At 48.0% G+C, this 19,074-nt stretch overlaps 1 long non-coding RNA gene across 1 annotated transcript in view; it reads right to left on the bottom strand.

The window, feature by feature from the left end:
* LOC144797753 (uncharacterized) overlaps positions 1-19,074 on the bottom strand; it is a 69,219-nt gene that overhangs the window by 27,315 nt on the left and 22,830 nt on the right. Inside the window, exon 2 of the long non-coding RNA XR_013603457.1 lies at positions 14,227-14,493. This is a non-coding gene — a long non-coding RNA (uncharacterized LOC144797753). The remainder of the gene's footprint in view (positions 1-14,226; positions 14,494-19,074) is intronic.

Below are 19,074 nucleotides of genomic sequence, written 5' to 3'. Positions count from 1 at the left end.
ACCATTATCAAATTCTGAAAGACTTGAACACTACTGTGGATTTAATAGAGAGTACAGGTTTTATTATAAACAGGGAGAAATCCATCATGACTCCCTCGAGGTCCCTAGAGTTCCTGGGTTTCATGGTAAATGTTGGATACTTGTAAAGCGCACTGTTACTCTACCCGAGTGTCCTGGCGCTGTAGACCGCTGGGGAACCCGTCCTTGTTTTCCCTGTGAGATGGTCCCTTTCTGGGTATCTCCAGGGTGAAACCAGGCATCCCCGGCGTCTGTGGGGGGCCGTTGTAGAGATGAGGCAAGCTTAATGCCCAGAGTTACCGAGTGTGTTCCCTGGTTAGAGTAGGCACCGAGGCGAGAATTATCGAGTCCGTTGACCCTGGTCCAAGACACCGTGAAGTCTATGCTCTTACTTCCCGCAAAGAAGATATCCAAGATTTTGAAAGAGATACGTCATGTTCTGAAACTAGAACTTGTAACCTTAAGAGAGACTTCTGGGCCTCCTATCATCATCTATTCAAGCTGTCTTCCCGGGCCCTCTTCATCATCAAGCCCTTCAAAGACTGACGGGCAGGGCCCTCCGTTCTGGCATTTGGCACGGAGACACAATCCATCTAAACACAGAAGCCAAGGCAGAACTGACTTGGTGGTTAGCAAACCTGGATACATGGAACAGCAAAGCCATTTTTTGGACATCCCTGGACTACGTATTGGAATCGGATGCCAGCCTTCAAGGCTGGGGTGCTTGTTTCCATAATCAGAACATGGGAGGTTTGTGGTCCTATTCGGAGAGTTTACACTACATAAACTTTCTCGAGTTAACCTCCGGGCTTTATGCGCAAATGAGTTTCAAACAGTCTCTTCAAGGGAGGTCAGTCGTCCTGAAGATGGACAGCATGGCAGCTGTTGTCTGCATAAATCGTCTAGGGGGTACGAGGTTCCCACACCTCTCCAACCTAGCCAAAAAACTGTGGATGTTCTGCTTGGAACACCAAATTTTGTTAAGAGCAGAATACCTTCCGGGTCTAAAGATTGTTTGCGTGGATTGGAATTCAAGGATCCTCGTAGATCACACCGATTGGAAATTAAACGCAAACGTATTCAAGAGTCTAGACTATGTTTGGGATCCCCTTGAAGTAGACATCTTCGCAAGCAGACTCACGTCCCAACTTCCCACTTACTTCAGCTGGATGTCAGACCCGGGTGCTATGGCAGTGATCGCCTTCCTCCATTATTGGAAAGGAATTCGGGGTTATGCTTTTCCCCCCTTTGCAATGATCCAGCACGTCCTTCAGAAGTTGAGGACAGAAGAATCTTCAATAGTTCTAATAACTCCCTTTTGGCCATCCCAATCCTGGTTCCCAACGACCTTGAAGTTAGCTTACGAAATACCTTTTCTGCTCCCAGCTTCACCAGCCCTCCTAAGAGACATAGACGGTTTGGAACATCCCCTTCTTCAGAACGGGACTTTGAACCTTCTTGCCTGGAAAGTGTCAGGCAAGTCACAATGAAATCTCTGAGCTTTCGGCGCAGGCTTCTTCTCTCCTCCAAGAATCTTGGGCCCCCGGTACACACTATAGATACAACGGCATCTGGAAAAGATGGGTTCGTTGGTGCCTGGAAAGGAACCTGGATTCCGAGGAGGCTCGTATTGTGCATGTAGCCAATTTTCTTGTTGAACAATTTGAAAGAAGTCTTTCCTATAGGTCAATTAACTATTATAGATCAGCCATTTCTGTGGGTCACTCCCTTTTAAATGGTAGAACTATCTGGAAGAACCCTAAATTCTGTAGTAGGGGATCTCTGTGTATAGTCATAATCTAGTGAATAGTCCCGCCCATGTGCGTGGAGCCCGGAGCAATCAAAAATAATCTCTTACAGTGTCAAAAAATGCAGAAATGCATAGACACTTAAGAGAGAATTTAAAGACAGATAATGCAGCCAAAAAGGCTACACTGTCCAGTACTTCAACTAGAAATTCCACCATAAAATCCACAAAACAGCAAAAGCCTGTACAGATTTCCATTGCTTTAACAGCAAACTCCCTCAGGAATGATAGAGAGAAGAACCTGGACAGACAAGCCCCATAGGCTGCCATTATGTGGCTTAAATAGGATACTGTGCCTTTAAGGAACCTTCCAGAACCTTCTCCCAGTATCCCAGAATGCATAGCAGGTCCAACTTAGTTTCAGTTCTTTTTTCCGGCTCCTGCAAGCAGGACCCTGGAGCATTGAGCTCTCCCTTTTCAAGGGTTTTGTTGGTGTTTTTACACTAAATTCGATTTTTGGTGCTTTTAAAGTACTTTAGTGACTTTCTTCTTGGGTTCCTGCACTCTTTTATTGTCCATAATGCCAGCATTATTTGACAAATGCCCGGAGTGCTCCAGGAAGAAGGCCAAGTCAGACCCCCATGAGGTCTGTATCCTCTGCCTTCCCTCTTCCCACATCCCTGAGGACTGTGTGATCCGTAGAGGCTTCTCTGGAAGGACCCTGAAGGACAGGAGAAAAATCAGACTTCAGGGACTTGAAGAAAGAAGATTGAAGGCACGAGGTGGGTCAGGAGGGGCTCCTTCTGCCCATGCTGAGGCCTCTAGGGGGCTCCCCAGGGGCAGGAAGTCCAGCCCGCGCCCCAGGTCTCCGTCTGGGTCAGTTGCGATGACCACGACGTCGAGAGGGAGGTCCACGGCCAGTTCCCGGTCTCCCCAGGGCTCTGGGTTGAGAAAACGTCGCCCGTCGACGTCGAGGGACGTGTTCCGGCCGCCGTCGAAGCCGGTGTCGATCTCCTCGTCGGCGCCGTCGGCGTCGAGTGGTCGACATCGGAGGACCCGGCGTCGGCGCTCGCCGTCGAGGCGACACCGCCGTTCGCCGTCGAGGACATCGTCGTCGAGGGGATCCTCGTCGTCGAGACCGCCGTCAAGACGGAAGAAGTCTCCGGCGCCGAAGACGTCGACGTCGAAACATTCAAAGGGATCGACGTCGAGACGTTCAAAGAGATCGACGTCGAGGCGCTCCAAGAGGTCGAGGTCGAGATGTACGAAGAGGTCGAGGTCGCCGTCGAGGCACCATCGCTCGTCGTCGAGGTTTCGTGGTTCGTCCATCTGGTCGGGGTCGACGTCGAGACGTGGACATCGGTCGACGTCGAAGAGTGAGAAACGGTCGACGCCGAAGGGCCACTCGACGTCTAAGGATCCACGGTTGTCGTCTGGGCACCGATCTTCAGCGTCTGAAGGCCGTAAGGACAGGCCTAGGACTGTGGGGGGCTCCCCACGGTCCGAACAGGATGATGGCTCGCTGGGAACGGCGTATTCCAAGGTTTATACCCCGAAGAAGCCTTCTGCACCTCCTTCGCTGCCTCCTTTACCGAAGGGTCCGCCTCCGAAGGCTCCGACCCCTCCGCCAGTGCCTCCTCTGCCGGCTCCGCAGGCCCCGCGTCCGGTTACTCCCCCGCCCCCGGTTCCGCCGAGGGCGGTGTCGATGCCCAAGTTTCCGACGCCACCGAAGAAGACTCCTAGGAAACCTAAGGCTTCTGAACCAGGGAGGCCAACGGAACGTCCGCGACCCAAGAGATCGAAGTCTCGCTCAGGGAGAAGGGACAGATCTAGGAGTGGACGTGGTTCTTCTTCGAGATCCAGGCATCGCCATAGGAGGCGTAGGTCCAGGTCACGTTCTGCATCTGGGACCCGTTCTTACTCTCCCACACTGTCTGATTCGCCGGAGACTAGAGTGTCCCCGATAGACGATATAGGCACATTCCAGGAGGTTCTCCTGCGTGGAGCGGCGAAGTTGGGGATCAAGGTTGAAGCGCCTACACCTTCGACTTCGGTGATCTTTGAGACATTGCATAAAAAACACATGTCTCGCCCCCTGCTGCCTCTGGTGCCGGGGCTCCTCGAGCCGGCGGAACAGCTCTTCCTGACGCCGGCAGTGGTGAAGTCTGCGCCTTCCAGGCTCCTCAAAAAGTACAGAGCTCCGGACTCGGACCCAGCCTTCTTGAGAAAGGACCCGGTGCCGGATTCGGTAATTGTGACGGCGGCCCGGAAGCTTCATGCCACCTCCCCTGCATCCACGGTTCCTCCGGACAAGGAGAGGCGCTGGATCGACTCGGCTGGTCGGAAGGCGTGTGGTACGTCCTCCTCTTCGATAAAAGCTGCCAGTGACTCGGCATTGTTGGGACGTTACGACCGTGCACTGTGGGACTCAATGGAGCAGTTTGCAGACCTCGTTCCTCGAGACCGCAAAGAGGACTTCATGGAGATCGTCCAGGAGGGGATGCTGGTCTCTAACCAGGCCATCAGCGCCGCGGCGGATATCTCCTTGCTGTCGGCGCACGGATACTGCCACGGGATTAACCAGAGACGCCATGCTTGGCTCAGGTTGACGTCGCTTAAACCGGAAGCACAACAACGTGTGGCGAATCTCCCGTTTTCCGGTGATACCCTCTTCGGAAAACACGCGGATGACGAGATGGCCAGGATGAAGGCCGAGGCGGAGACCCTGACGGCGGTGGGCTTGGAGAAGCCCAAGGAGAAGAAACCCCCCTACCGCCAGTTCCAGCGGCGGTTCGGGTCGCAGGGTCGTGGAAGGGGGCAGTCTGCCGGCCAACATCAGCAGCAGCAACAGCAGCAGCAGTACAGAAGGCCCTTCCAGAAACGCCAGGGGGGTAGAGGTAGACAGCAGTCCTCTACCGCTTCCAAGGGCCCGGCCGGGTCTCGACCCTGAGCAGTTACTTCCCCCTCGTCCGTTACCCGCTCCGGTGGGGGGAAGCGTTCAATTTTTTCTGGCAGAGTGGAGAAAAATTACTCAGGACAAGTGGGTGCTGAATATTGTTTGCAATGGATACAGTCTGCGTTTCACCAGCCCTCCTCCATCGATTCCTCCCATCAGCTCGCAGTATCAACTGCGCGAGCTTCAGGCGGAGGCAGACATTCTGCTAAGGAAAAGGGCGATAGAAGACGTACCTCTGTCTCAAAGAGGAAGAGGTCTTTACTCTCGGTTCTTTCTTGTCCGCAAGAAGGACAAAAACGAGTTCAGGCCCATTCTGGATTTGCGACAGGCAAACAAGTGGATTCGCAGACAAAAGATTCGCATGCTGTCGTTGCATCAGATCTACCCTTAGCTGCAACGAGGAGATTGGATGTGTGCCATAGATCTACAGGACGCATACTTCCACGTGCCCATTGCATGCAAACACAGGAAGTTTCTGCGCTTTCAAGTCGGCACCAATCACTATCAGTACACGGTGCTGCCCTTCGGGCTGAAGTCTGCACCCAGGACATTCTCGAAATGTATGGCAGTGGTAGCAGCACACCTGCGGAAGAACAAGGTGTTTGTCTACCCGTACCTGGACGATTGGTTGATCAAGGCCTCCTCCTTCTCGGAAGCTCAAGCACACTTCCAGAAGACGTGCGTTCTATTGAACAAGCTGGGGTTGCACATCAACATGTCCAAGTCGGTCCCGATTCCGGTCCAGCGCATCCAGTACTTGGGAGCCTCCATCAATACACTGTCAGCAAGCGTGTCTCCTTCGGAAGAGCGACGTTTATCACTCCTTCGGAAGGCTCAGGCTCTCATGTCTACTCCATCCACGACGGTGAGGACGGTGTCTTCTCTGCTGGGATCGATGGCCTCGTGTATCTTCCTGACGCCACATGCGCGGCTGCACATGAGACCGCTGCAGGAGTGCTTGGAGGATCAATGGGACCAGAGGAGAGGATCTTGGGACGACAAGATACGACTGTCTCTGCATGCTCTTCAGTCTTTGAAGTGGTGGTGCTCGAAGGAGAATCTCCTCAGAGGGGTTCCCTTCCACAAGGACATTCCCACACAGACTATCGTGACGGATGCTTCTCTCCAGGGCTGGGGAGCGCACTCCGGAGACCTACAAATTCAAGGGACGTGGTCCCAGATGGAGTCCACGTACCACATCAATTTCCTGGAACTCAGGGCTGTGCACTTGGCACTGAAGGCTTTTCACCCGTCCTTTCAGACCAACTCTCTGCTTGTTCAGACAGACAACACGACAACGATGTATTACCTCAACAAGCAGGGGGGCTCGAGATCGCGCACTCTGTCGCAGGAGGCGCAGGCGATCTGGCACTGGCTTCTGGCTCGAGGACTGTCGATAACGGCCACCCATCTGCCAGGTGTGCAGAATGTTCAGGCAGACGAACTGAGCAGACTCATTCAGGAAAATCAGGAATGGGTCATAAACGACGAAGTACTAGGAGAAGTCTTCGCAAGGTGGGGAACTCCAGACGTGGATCTGTTCGCCACCGCCGAAAACAGCAAATGCCGAGGCTTCGCCTCCAGGTACTACCAGCCGGGGACTCTGGGGAACGCGTTATGGATCAACTGGTCGAACAGCTTTCTGTACGCTTTTCCACCAATTCCCCTGATTCCGGCGGTTCTCATCAAGCTGTCCCAGTCCAGGGCGCGGATGATCCTGATTGCCCCGGAATGGCCCAGACAGTGGTGGTTCACGGACCTGCTTCACCGCTCTCTCCTTCCTCACATGAAGCTGCCGTGCAGGCCGGACCTTCTCACGAAGTTCGGGGGGCGGATGGTTCACCCCAACCTCTCGTCTTTGAGTTTGGCGGCATGGCTCCTGAAATAGTGCAATATGGCCATCTGAATCTCCCAGAGGATTGTATGGACATACTGAAGGAGGCTAAGCGACCTTCCACTAGGACTTCTTATGCTTACAAGTGGAAGAGGTTCTGCATCTGGTGCAGGTCTAAGAACTATGACCCTACGACATGCAAGGAAGATGTCATCCTTCCATATTTACTACATCTGGCGCAGTCGGGCCTTAATGTACATTCCGTTAAGGTTCATCTGGCTGCTTTGACTGCCTACAGGAAAGGCCCTTCACAGACTTCCTTCTTCCAGATCCCTGTGATCAAAGATTTTTTGGAAGGCTTGAAGAAAGTGTTCCCTCCTGTCAGGCTTCCTTCGCCTTCGTGGGACTTGAATGTGGTGCTGTCCAGATTGATGAAGGAGCCTTTTGAACCCATTCATAAGGCTTCGTTGCAGCACCTGTCCTGGAAGGCGGCGTTCCTCGTGGCCATTACATCGGCCCGCAGGGTGAGTGAGATTCAGGCGTTGTGTTGCCAAGAACCTTATACTGTGTTTCATGCTGCTAAGGTTGTTATGCGTACTCACCCTAAATTTCTTCCCAAGGTTGTTTCTGATTTTCATATCAATCAGACTATCACTTTGCCTACGTTCTTTCAGAATCCGTCATCTCCAGCGGAAAGGTCTTTACATTCCCTGGATGTGAGGAGGGTGCTGAAGTTTTATCTTGATAAGACTAAAGATATTCGTAGGTCTGACCAATTGTTCATTAATTATGGCTCAGTCAGGACAGGTCTTGCTACCTCTAAACAGTCCATTTCTAGGTGGATTGTGTCCTGTATACAGTTGTGTTACTGCAAAGCTAATAAGACCTTAGGGGGTAAACCTAAGGCTCATTCCACCAGAGGCAAAGCTGCCACGACAGCTATGCTTCGCAATGTTCCCTTTGCAGAGATCTGCAAGGCGGCCACTTGGAAGTCGGTCCATACCTTTGCTAAGCATTACTGCCTGGACACTGATGCCAGGGCGGATGCTCAGGTTGGGCAGGCTTCGCTGCGGAATTTGTTCGCGCAATAGTGGCGTAACTTTCATATTCTCCACCGCCGCTTGATGTGGGGATGGGCTTGCCATTCTATTCACTAGATTATGACTATACACAGAGATCCCCTACTACAGAAGGAGTAGTTTCTGTCCTGTAACTCCAGTTCTGTAGTAGGGGTATCTCTGTTATAGTCATAAGCGCCCGCCCTCCTCCCCGGTGGAGATTTGTTCAGATACATAATGCTACAGGTCTGGCGTTTTTACGCCTTCAAAAAGAACTGAAACTAAGTTGGACCTGCTATGCATTCTGGGATACTGGGAGAAGGTTCTGGAAGGTTCCTTAAAGGCACAGTATCCTATTTAAGCCACATAATGGCAGCCTATGGGGCTTGTCTGTCCAGGTTCTTCTCTCTATCATTCCTGAGGGAGTTTGCTGTTAAAGCAATGGAAATCTGTACAGGCTTTTGCTGTTTTGTGGATTTTATGGTGGAATTTCTAATCACAACTTAATTTTTTTTTTGAGAGACTGTGATTTACATCAAATCTAGACAGGTGGTTGGAATTACCATGAGTAATCGTATTCATGATTCACAATGGGTATCCCGTTTTCAGATGATATTCTATGTGTTAGGATGGATTGGCTTGATGGCATAATGAAACTTTTAGATGTGTTTTGTTTGAAAAAGGAAATCTTCACCAAGGAGTTAACCTGTGAAGCCTTACTTAAAGACCCATTTAGCCAAACTATGTTTGTATGATACGTTTAAAGGGCATATTGGCCCCTTGATGTCTGGACATGGCAAAAATAGCAATAATTCCTTGGCAGAGGAAGGCACACCTCCTATTCTTTTTTAATTATTCCTGCTGTTTTTGCCGCCCAAAGTGGGAGTGTAAACCAAGGGCGTCCATCTGCTGCTAGCAGCAGAGGCTGGGGTTTGCATTGCAAAGGCGGTAGGCCTTTAAATCTGCCCTCTTCAAGCACTGGCTCGTCCTAGGGAGGATGTATGACACCTCTGCCCAGGGTGTGATTTGTTTCTGGCTCTCTACCCAGAGGTCCAGAAACATGTCTGGTGGTGACTGGCTACCTGCAGCCGGTCAGAGACCACAGTAGAGTTGGTAGGTTTTCAGGGGGAACCTCTTAGGAGTACATGGTACAATACCTCCCACACTGAAATCAGTGGGGATTTATTGTAAGGAGTAGTTTGGTACTAAACACTCCTGGGTTAAGGAAGCCATCATGGTGCTGTGGAACTCAAGTTTTCGAGTTCCCAGCCCATGGACTCTCTATGGCTTCCCTGGCTCATGCAGATATGCCCTCACCTGTGGTATAGTGCACCCTGCCTTAGGGCTGTGAGGCCAGCAAGTGGCTGCATTATCTGTCTTTAAATTCTCTCTTAAGTGTCTATGCATTTCTGCATTTTTTGACACTGTAAGAGATTATTTTTGATTGCTCCGGGGTCCACGCACATGGGCGGGACTATTCACTAGATTATGACTATAACAGAGATACCCCTACTACAGAACTGGAGTTACAGGACAGAAACTACTCCATATGCAGAATTAGGAAAAGCATCAGGCGTAAAAGATCTCCCAAACCTACATATGACACCCTATGGGACGTTAAATTGCTACTTGACCTTTTTTGTAACTGGCCGTATAATAACTTAATAGATAATAAAAGACTCTCCATCAAACTAGCTTCTCTTTTATGACTAATATCCTGCCCTAGAGTTTCGGACATTAACGTTTTGGAAATATCCAATAGATCTTATGACGCGTAAAATATTATGTGTGGTAGATTGCATGAAGGAATATGATTCTAAGAGGGACCTTCATCGCACCCCTGGTGTAAACCAACTCCTTATATCCTTTGTTAAGCCCTTCAACCCTGTTTCTTCTTCCATAGCTAGATGGGTTTAACTGGCTCTGCAATTGGCAGGCACTGATCGCCATAGGTTTGAGGCACACTCTTTAAGAAGGGCTATGGTTAGCCAGTCCTTTTGGAAAGGAGGTACGTTGGATGATATTCTCAAAGCAGCAGACAGGTCAAGTTCCTATACCTTTGCAAAACATTACTGCACACCTGTCGAACACATGTCTGATGTAGTTTTCCCCTCCTTTACATAGGGCGTAAAGTACAATCCCTAACATTTTGTCCTTTTTCAGATAATTCAACTTGATTTGCTCCTCCTCTCGATTCGTTGCAAGCAACTCTCGACTTCTCGATTTCTTCGGCTTGGAGTCCCTCTCCGTTTCAAGGAGAGGCCTTTCCCTTCATGATGCCACCTTTGAACTTTGGTGCTTTTAGAAGAAGTTTACCTTTTTGCTCTCATTGCATTTAAAAGAGGCAGATCTATGTGTTGCTGTTGCCAACGTTACGTTTGTACATTCTAGATCTTTGCTTTATGATGTAACTCTAAAATGGCTGTGCTTGAAGTTGCATTCAAAGAATATGCATAATGCTATCCTCCGTGTCTTTAATGAAATCCAGGTTCTCTGGTCATGGTAATAGGAGAATCGCAATTCTCGACCGTGCCCCTCGTCATTGATGTGTCGCATATTTAATACGACTTTGCCTACCATTGTAGCTGTATCTCAATTTACACAGGCTTTTGTTATAAGTAAAATCAATAAAAATATTTACGAAAAAGGGTGTTGGCTAAGAGGGCGATGTTGTCTGGGGAAGAGACCGTAAGACAGATTTGGCTATTGTCAGCGTTCGGATAGAAGAGGAATAGCAGAGTTCCTAAGGCTTACACAAAGAGGCTAAAGGTAGAAATTGATTAGGGATGGAGTGCGGATCGAACCTTCTTGCAGCCTAAATAGCTTTGAGACACAGCTCTCAATTTTCACTACTTGGGAGCGGTTCATTAGATAGGTGAACCAGTTAAGATCAACACCTTCAATTCCCTGGGTTTATCAGAGTGTTGTGGTTGACTACCAAATCCCGCAGAGAAATCGACGAGAACTAGAAGAAATACATTTCCAAAGTCAAGAATATGGAGAGCCCTAGGGTAAAGCTAGTATACTGTGTAGTGTAGGGACTGGTTATGTACTCACAATGATGCTTGTGTCTTGTATGGTATTCTGCTATGTCTTCTGGGTGATCACGTATCTCGGTGAAGCCTCTAGTCAACGAAAGTGCCTTAATGAGTCAGTCGATGTGTGTACGTGCTGTTTTGATGCCAATTTAGGGGGGGGGGAGTGTTCTATGTCTGTACAATATAAAACTGAAAAATAAAGTTAAAAAAAAAAAAGAATATAGAGAGCATTGTCCACGACTTGCAGAATTGCAGTCTGTTTGTGACCCTATCTGAAGCCAGAGTGGATGGAGCGTGTCAAGGAGGTTGTTTACTTGAATGTCAGGGAGGAGACTACGCACAAGAATAGAAGGGTGGACACGACAGAAGATGTTAGACATCAAGGGTCCAATTATATATTTTTTATTTTAAGGAGAGATTTGGCTAACCTTTAGGTAGTATGGAAATGTACCCTGTTCGAAGGAGGAGTGAATTAGGGTGAACCAAATGGGGAGGCCTAGATGGTTTGAGGATTTTAGCTTTGATATGATCACGAGTAGTTCTCACTTTGAGACCAGTGAGAAATATGACTGTGGAGGCTGTGCTTGGCAAGAAGAATTCACCTCTGCTTTATTGACAGTGGTGGTCAGCAGGCAGATGTTTTAGTCTTTGACTTTTTGTGAAAAATCCACAAAGTTGTTGCACGAGACCTCCAAGAACTTGTAGCATATTGGAGGAAGGGTGGTTAGCCTGTTTTATTAGTGCAAATAGAAGTTTCGGTCTGTTCTTAAGTGTCCAGGAAGGATCTGACGTGTGATGATGTGGCTCTAAAGATGTGATCTTTGTATTTTTTTTCTTGCAGACCTCTGCTTAGTCAAACTCCAAGCAGTGCACCATTGTCTCCATTCTTTTTCACAATTGCGGATATGCTATCTTTCTTCATAGAGGTCTTTAGACGACCAGGATAGGGGGTATTTGGGTTTGCTGCAGCTGCAATGATGGTTAGCTGGAGAGCTCTGGCTTTGGTTAGAGTGGAGCCCTGACAGTGTGCAGGTTTCGGAAGTGTTGTTGGAGGTCATTATCGTTGAGAAAGGAGTAGGTGTCCATTTGTTGGGTGCCCGGGTGAAGACTGTAGTCTCAAATTAAGATGGTGCCTTTGGAACTGGTCCTTTGGGATAGGAACTCCAAGCCTGTTTGAGTCTAGGCTCTCGGGAGAGGTCCCGAGGGATACTGATTGGCTGTGACCTATAATTCTGAGAAGGATGTTGTAGGCGTTATGTATGTATTGTATTGGCAAGTCGCTGAATGAAGAGAATGCTTGCGTAGGGTGTTGATTTTGTGAGATTTGATAAAGCGGACCGGTGTTCCATGAGGGGTGGGGCAATTGAGGCTTAGCAGTGGGTAGGGGCTTGTTGCGTTCTTCTGGAGAAGGTCTTGAGTTATGCTTGTGGTTCAAATGTGCCGGTCGAGGGACAACTTATGAGGTGGAGAGGGAGTCCAAAATGGTAGAAGGGAGGGGCAGATGTTATCTGTGCATGGACAAAATAGAGCTGTGGAAGGGGCAGATTTAGTATCAGATTGTTGGGGGAGAGGAGTTGGGGAGTGAGGGAATTTAGGTGAAAAGAACTGGGTCGTTGAGGGGGCAGTGGTGAATGCGGGAATCTGGGATGGGCAAGGAGTGGGAGAAGGGGGCATCTTTAGACATTTGAAAAGGAGAGGCCTGGGTAGGGGGTAGTCTTGCAGGTGTGATTGAAGGGGAAGCAAGGGAGATGGGGGTTAAAAGCATTTGGGGGCGAAGGGTGTTGATGACAGGTGGAAGATTGAGGGGAATTGGTTGCTGAATTGCCTGGAAAGTGGGATAGAGGGAGTGTGAGCAGAGTGTGGGGGAGAAGCCACAGAGGGGGTGGACATGAGTCAGAGGGGAGGGGTTTTAGAGTAGAAAAGAGATTGTCAACCAAGGCTGGGATTGTGTCATTAGCTTGGAGCATGATCAGGGTTGATGAGGAATACACATTCACGTCTGTGTCCAAAGGGAATGTTTGTCAGTGAGGAGACATGCAGCTTATAAGGAACTGGACCATAGGTTCTACACAGGATCCGTAAATTCACTCCCAATTTCATTGGTCATGTTATGACTTCGGAATTTCTGCTACAGCGTGCTAGGTAGTGATGTCCCTACTGAAAACAACACAATTCAAGCAGTGCTAAGAGTGCAAGAAGCAGATGTTGGTCACAGACCTGCACAAGATGTGTGATTTGTAGATGGAGCTGTGGGCAGGATTCTGAAGTTGTGCGGTAAGTGTGCCCCTTGGAACCCGAAAGCGCTTTGGGAGATGGAGGCACAGCTGTACATTGCTGAACATGAGAAGAGATTGCGATCGAAGCATAGATCCTATTGTAATTCGAAGGCCAGATTGTGGTCCTCGTGACACGTCTGCTCCCGCAAAAAGTGCACTTTCCGGTTGAAGCCGTCTATTAAGTTGAAGTCAAAGTAAAGACATACGCTCATGAAGTTTACGTAAAATTTGACTCCATGCTGTTACTCTTACTCAAGCACAAGAAGGTTAAGTGGAACTTTATTCCATACTGCCACTTAAAGTCTAGCAAGAAGGGAAAATAGAGTGGGCTTTGAACCTTCCATTTTGGACAGAGGGCCGCCATAAATTCAAGAAACTCCTCTCCTTCAAAGACATTGTCCAAATTTACCATTTCATGGGGTCTAAGGTGTGGGGACTACGTGCTGAACAAACATTTGATAGTGGGTTGTTTTGGCCGTTGTTTTCTTTGTGAGGATACCTCCCTTTCAAGTGCCACCAAGTAGCAAGTAGACTGTTTGGATACTTTGGGGTTACGACTATATCCCTCTTTTCCTTCTAATATGCTGACGTTGCTGTAGGTGTTGACTTCCCCCAAGGAGTTACAGGGCTTCTTCACATGACGGGCAGCATCTTTCTCACCTCCTACCTGTTCGACAATTTCTCTGGCTGCAGCATCTAGCCTTTTGAGGTGCTCAACCCGCACAAGTTCATGTTGGTTTTTCAGCTGGGCCACATGGCCCTCAGTACTGTAATACCCACCTGTTGTCCCACGATACTCTGGTTTGTGGCAAATTCTGCAGCCTGTGATATGGACTTCATGGTGGCCAAGTGCAAAGACTCACACTGGGGAGGAAAGCATCTTTACAGAGCCATGGCCAGAAGAGCTTATCATGGTAGAGCTATACGGTTTGTTTACCTTTCTCTAGGGCAGGCTATGGCTGCAATCGGGAGGGAGGTTGATGCAGGGCTTGAAGTTCTTGAAAAGACAGAAGCAGTTGGGTTTGGTGGTAATACATGAATCGAAGCAAGTTACGTATAAGTGATATGCTATTCTACTGTAGGTCTCTTGATATAAACAGTCATTGGTATGGCGCCGCGGCCAGGGCGACTGACGCTGGAATCTGGGGATCACGGTTTGATTCCCGGCGCTGGTGGCAGATTAGCCCAGCACCATGTGACTCTGGGCAATAGCTTGCTTAATCTTCCCGACAGCCCCCAGCGCCTGGAGACCCTTACGGGTGATTGTTCGCGCTTTACAAATATGGATTATTATCTTACTTGTTTTTGGCAGCCTTCCTCTTCCTGTGTTTTCCAGGGCTGGGGTCAGGGGCTCAGTCCAAGTCATGTTCATCTGATGGGGTGTTGGTGTTCAAAACAAACGTCTCGCCGGCGGCTTTCTTGGCAGTTCGCAGGAGCCTGCGTCTCTGGAGGTCCTCTCATTTCTTCTACTGTTGGGCCTGGAGCAGAAGCTCTTAGCGGAGCAGCCTCTTAGAATCAGCTAATTCAGAGACTTCTCTTTGCCTCGGTTAGTATCCACTCGCACACCTGCGGAAACAGAAAAGAAGAGGAGAGTGAGACTTGGCAATTCTTGGTAATACGTCATCATTGCCATAGTCACCATAACAGTAGCATACAAAATGAATACATTAATAAAATTACCCGGTGTCTCTCCATGGGGCCCCTAAGGAATGTGGGGTGCAGGCAAAAATCAAATAATTTAATGATAATAGTTAGTGTCCCTTTAGGGACTATGGAGCCGCTATGGGAAGTAGGCCCTACAGGGCCTGTAGGACCCTTCTGAGACATTGGGGGACAGGTACATATTGAATAAAATGTTAAATAGCAAAAAGAGAAAAAATGAATATAGTGGAGAAGTGTGGCTCAATGGTTAGAGCGGCAGACCCTGATGCAGAAGTCTAGCCCGGGACCAGGGTTCTATTCCCCGCCTCGGCGGGTCTTGGGCTCAAAAATTCCACGGACCTGATAATTCTCGCCTCGGTGCCTATTCCAATCATGGAGTCCCACTCTGCAACTCTGGGCAATAGCTTGCTTAATCTCCACAACGGCCCCCACAACGCTAAGGATGCCTGGCCTCCACCTTGGGGGTGCCCAGGAGTGGACACCTCACAGGGAAAGCCAGGATGGGTTCCACAGCGGTATTCGTACAAGCGCCTTGAGACCCTTGCGGGTGAGTAGTGCGCTATACAAGTATCAATTTACAATATAAAAATACCAGATGTCCCTCTAGGGCCCGTGGGACTCCTACAGGATGCAGGCAAAAATCAATTCAAGAAACTAATAAATAGTCGGTGCCCATCCAGGTCCCTTGCGGCCCCTATGGGTGGCAGGAGGAGGCAGGCAAAAATCAAATAAACTAATACCTGTTCTCCCTCCAGGATCCATGGGGCCGCTATAAGAGCCACTCGGGTAGGCAAATATCAAATAAACTGATATACAAATACCTAGTTTTCCTCCAGAGCCAATGGGGTCCTTGTAAGAGGCAGAGGGAGGCAGGTAGAAATGGATTCAATGAATGAATAAATAGTTTATGACAGGCGGGGTAGGCAAAAATGGAATAAAATAATAAATAGATAGTGACCGTCCAGGGCCCTGCTGGCGGTCAGTCGGACCTGCAAAAATAGAATGAACTAACTTAAAAATATCTGGTGTCACTCCACAGCTCATGTGGCCCCTCTAGGAGGTGGTTGCATGCAGAAACCAATTAACATAATGAATAGTTGTAGTCCATCCAGAGCCCTTGGGACCCTATGGGAGTCAGGCGTAGAGAGGCAAAATTTGATTTGAATCATTATTAAATAGTAGGTTCCCTATTGGAGTCATGCAAAAATCGAATAAACAAATTCAAAAATATCTGGTGTGTTTCAAGAGTTCAGTGGGCCTTTTTGGGAGGCAGGGGGCAGGCTAAAATGTAATAATTAATATAAAAATATCTTGTGTTGCTCCAGGCAGAAATCGATTAAACGAATGATTAATTATTTGGTGTTCCTCCAGGACCCAAAAGGCACCTATGGGAGGCAGGAGGAACAGAGCAAAAATCAAATGAACAAATACAGTACAAAAGTATCTGGTGTCCCTCCAGTGCCCTTTAAGCTTGAAATAAGTTCAAATGTGAGGCATTTATTATGTCATGGCAATATTCATTTTTCATCCACCTTGTCAATCGTCAAAATCTTTCCATAAATCATAATTTTTCTCAAAATGATGTGTTTCAACCAAGGCAATTCAATTGCATTATTCCATCCCGATGCATTTCAGGCTGAAGCCCTTCATCAGGGGATATCAATTCTGTAAAAATACATAACAATCCATGAGGAAACCTATATCTAAATCCTATATTGTCTCCCAACATCACTGGGTAGAGTGACTGCTAAATTGTGATGGCGTGCACCTCACAAAAACTCAAAATGTGTGTGTCTAAATGATTCATCAGGCGATCACCAAAAAGTTTCACAATTAAAACAAATCCCCTAAACCCAAAATAAAACAAGAAGAAATTAATCAAATTAGTACCTAACGGGTCAAGCCTCTAAATTACACGTTAGAGCGGAGTCATATCTCACTAAGACTACTCAGTGAACTATCTTAAAGTCACACACAACGATGTGCTCCAAAGCACGAGATTCAAAACATAGTGATACGCAAATAAACCGTGTCGTTATGTGACCGTCATGCGAATTAGAAAACTCTGATATCAATCAGTGAATGTGGTGTGGCTCATGAATACATTCTCAACTCGATTGTGGCTTTATCACCTTCCGTGCTCATGACGAGCTCAGCTCATCATGAGGCACGGTGCGCTGTGCTCATTACGAGCTGAGCTCGTCATGACCGACACGGCGCTCACACGCGGGGATTATTCCCCTGCTGGGCTGAACGTACTAAAGAAATGTGCGTGGTTCTTGACGAGCTAAGCTCGTCATGAGCACAGCGCCACCGTGCAGCATGACAAGCCGAGCTCGTCACAAGCACCGAGGCGCTGCGTGCGCACCCATCCCCCCAGCGCCGCGGGGGAATTAGCCCAGCGGTGAAGGGGTTAAACAATCGCCATCTCTCAAGTCATACATTACCGCCTCGTCTGTCTTCCTCGCCACAGCAATTGATAGTGAGCATTCTGCTCCTACAGCAACTCCAAGTAAAAAGCTACATACTAGTCTCCCTATCCCTCCTATATGGACCCCAGTGGCAACAACAAATGAGATAAAAGGACACAAAAGTCCCAATATGACCTGAAAAACAAAGGCGTAGACATGATGCCACCATAGAGGGCCGGGAGGGAAGGGAAACTATACTGTGGCGAGGCAGACCAGGACTCGGAGTAATGTAGATTACCGGTAAGTAACCGGGGCATTATCTCCTCGTCCGTCTTCCTCGCCACAGTAATTAATAGTGAACTATACTGTGGCGAGGAAGACCAGGACTCGGAGTAATGAAGATTACCGGTAAGTAACTGGGTGAACTCCAATATCACTCAGTGAACGTGGTGTTGTTCGTGAATACATATTCAACTCGACTGTGGGTTTAAACAACTGCCATCATTCAAGTGACCACAAAGCTTTGTGCGCATGCATTTCATCCAACAATTCAAACAAGCCTTTACTCGCTTCTTCGCCGTTGGCGAGGAACCACAACGAGAGCCTCCCAATGGTACAGACTCCCTAAGCTTTTGGCGTGTGTTCGCTTTTAAATTAACCAACACAGATGACGGACTATAAACTGAGAATGGAAGCCGTATTCTGTCGGCTAACCTCTCACTAATCCACATGCATTGTGGGGGCCATCTTGGAAAGTGTTTAAAATGTGTGGTCTATTATTTATGAATCCGTAAAGCTAAATAGAGCGTACTGCAACAGATGAAGTTAATCCAGTATATGTGTGTTGTACTCCCTGATTATAACTCTTTGTTTACCCCCTCATTGCATCCTTGCCGCTCCCTCACGCGTCCCTTCCCTTGCGCAATGGTGATGTCACCAGCTGGAATGTTGACAGCTGGAAGTTCCACTGTGACAGTTGACAAGGCAGTTACAGCTGACGGTTTGTCAGTTCCTGCTTGCGACTCAGACTGCACATTCCTGTCCAAGATGTGTTGTTCATATAACTTAAATAAAGAGTTAATCTATTAAGCTGAGTCAGGATCTCTACTTTACAATTATGGCGACGAGGTACCAGGACAACACACCGAAGAACTCACAAGATTTATGAAAAGATAAAGAAGTATATAGCAGACCTTTGCGAATATATATAAACTAGGAAACGATCATCAGAACACATCTACGATATTAAACAACAAAAGGCAGTCGTGCGGATGTGGAGAGGATCGTGTAAAGAGCGAATAGATGTAAGAAGGGACTGCGGAACTGAATACAAGCTGTTAATGCAAATTATAAGCTAAAAAGACGACAGGAGAAAAATGAACAGTGGAAAGCAATTTTAAGTACTCACCGGCTTTGCGAATGAAACTCAGCAGGAGCGCATCGCAACGTGTGAGGGTTGTGAGCAGAGGTAAGTTCGAGCCTTTGTGGAGTTGAACGCTTAAATATTGAAGGAGTCTCTGGGTGCACAGCGGCACTGAGGAAAGGCTGAGTGGTTGACCGATGTACTGAGCAGAGGTCAGGATATACTTCGTGGGTTCAGGCCTGCTGAAGTGTATCGCCGGCATCGTGAGGAAATTCTCTTCAGGAACTGTGGCGAACTTGCATCATAGCGTCGATTACATCAGACGCAAGCGGCGCCATCTTGTAGCTAAAAGGTTGATGGACTAGTCTTTTTATCACGCACAGGAAGCATACGTGCCTCCATTTTAAGCAAAAAGTAAACAAGGACTTGAAACTACTGGTTAGCTAACCGGAGGAGACAAGGAAATCGATCTGAACACACACTACCTAGCAGGAGGAACAATTATACTCTTCTCACATGCAAGGTTATGAAAGTGTTTTGACACACATGCAAGTGAGAAGTGTGACTAAGTTTAATGAATGTGGAAAAAAAACTTTGAGAAGCAATACTTTAAGATACTGTGACACTAGTTAGTATTGTGGAACTGTCTAAACATCTGAGAACTGAATAAAGTGTTTAGTGAATTAATACACTATGGCTTCAGGGAATATT

Source organism: Lissotriton helveticus, chromosome 12 (genome assembly GCF_964261635.1).
Source record: "Lissotriton helveticus chromosome 12, aLisHel1.1, whole genome shotgun sequence".
Classification (NCBI taxonomy): Eukaryota; Metazoa; Chordata; class Amphibia; order Caudata; family Salamandridae; genus Lissotriton; species Lissotriton helveticus.
This window is presented reverse-complemented; position numbering and strand designations above follow the sequence as displayed.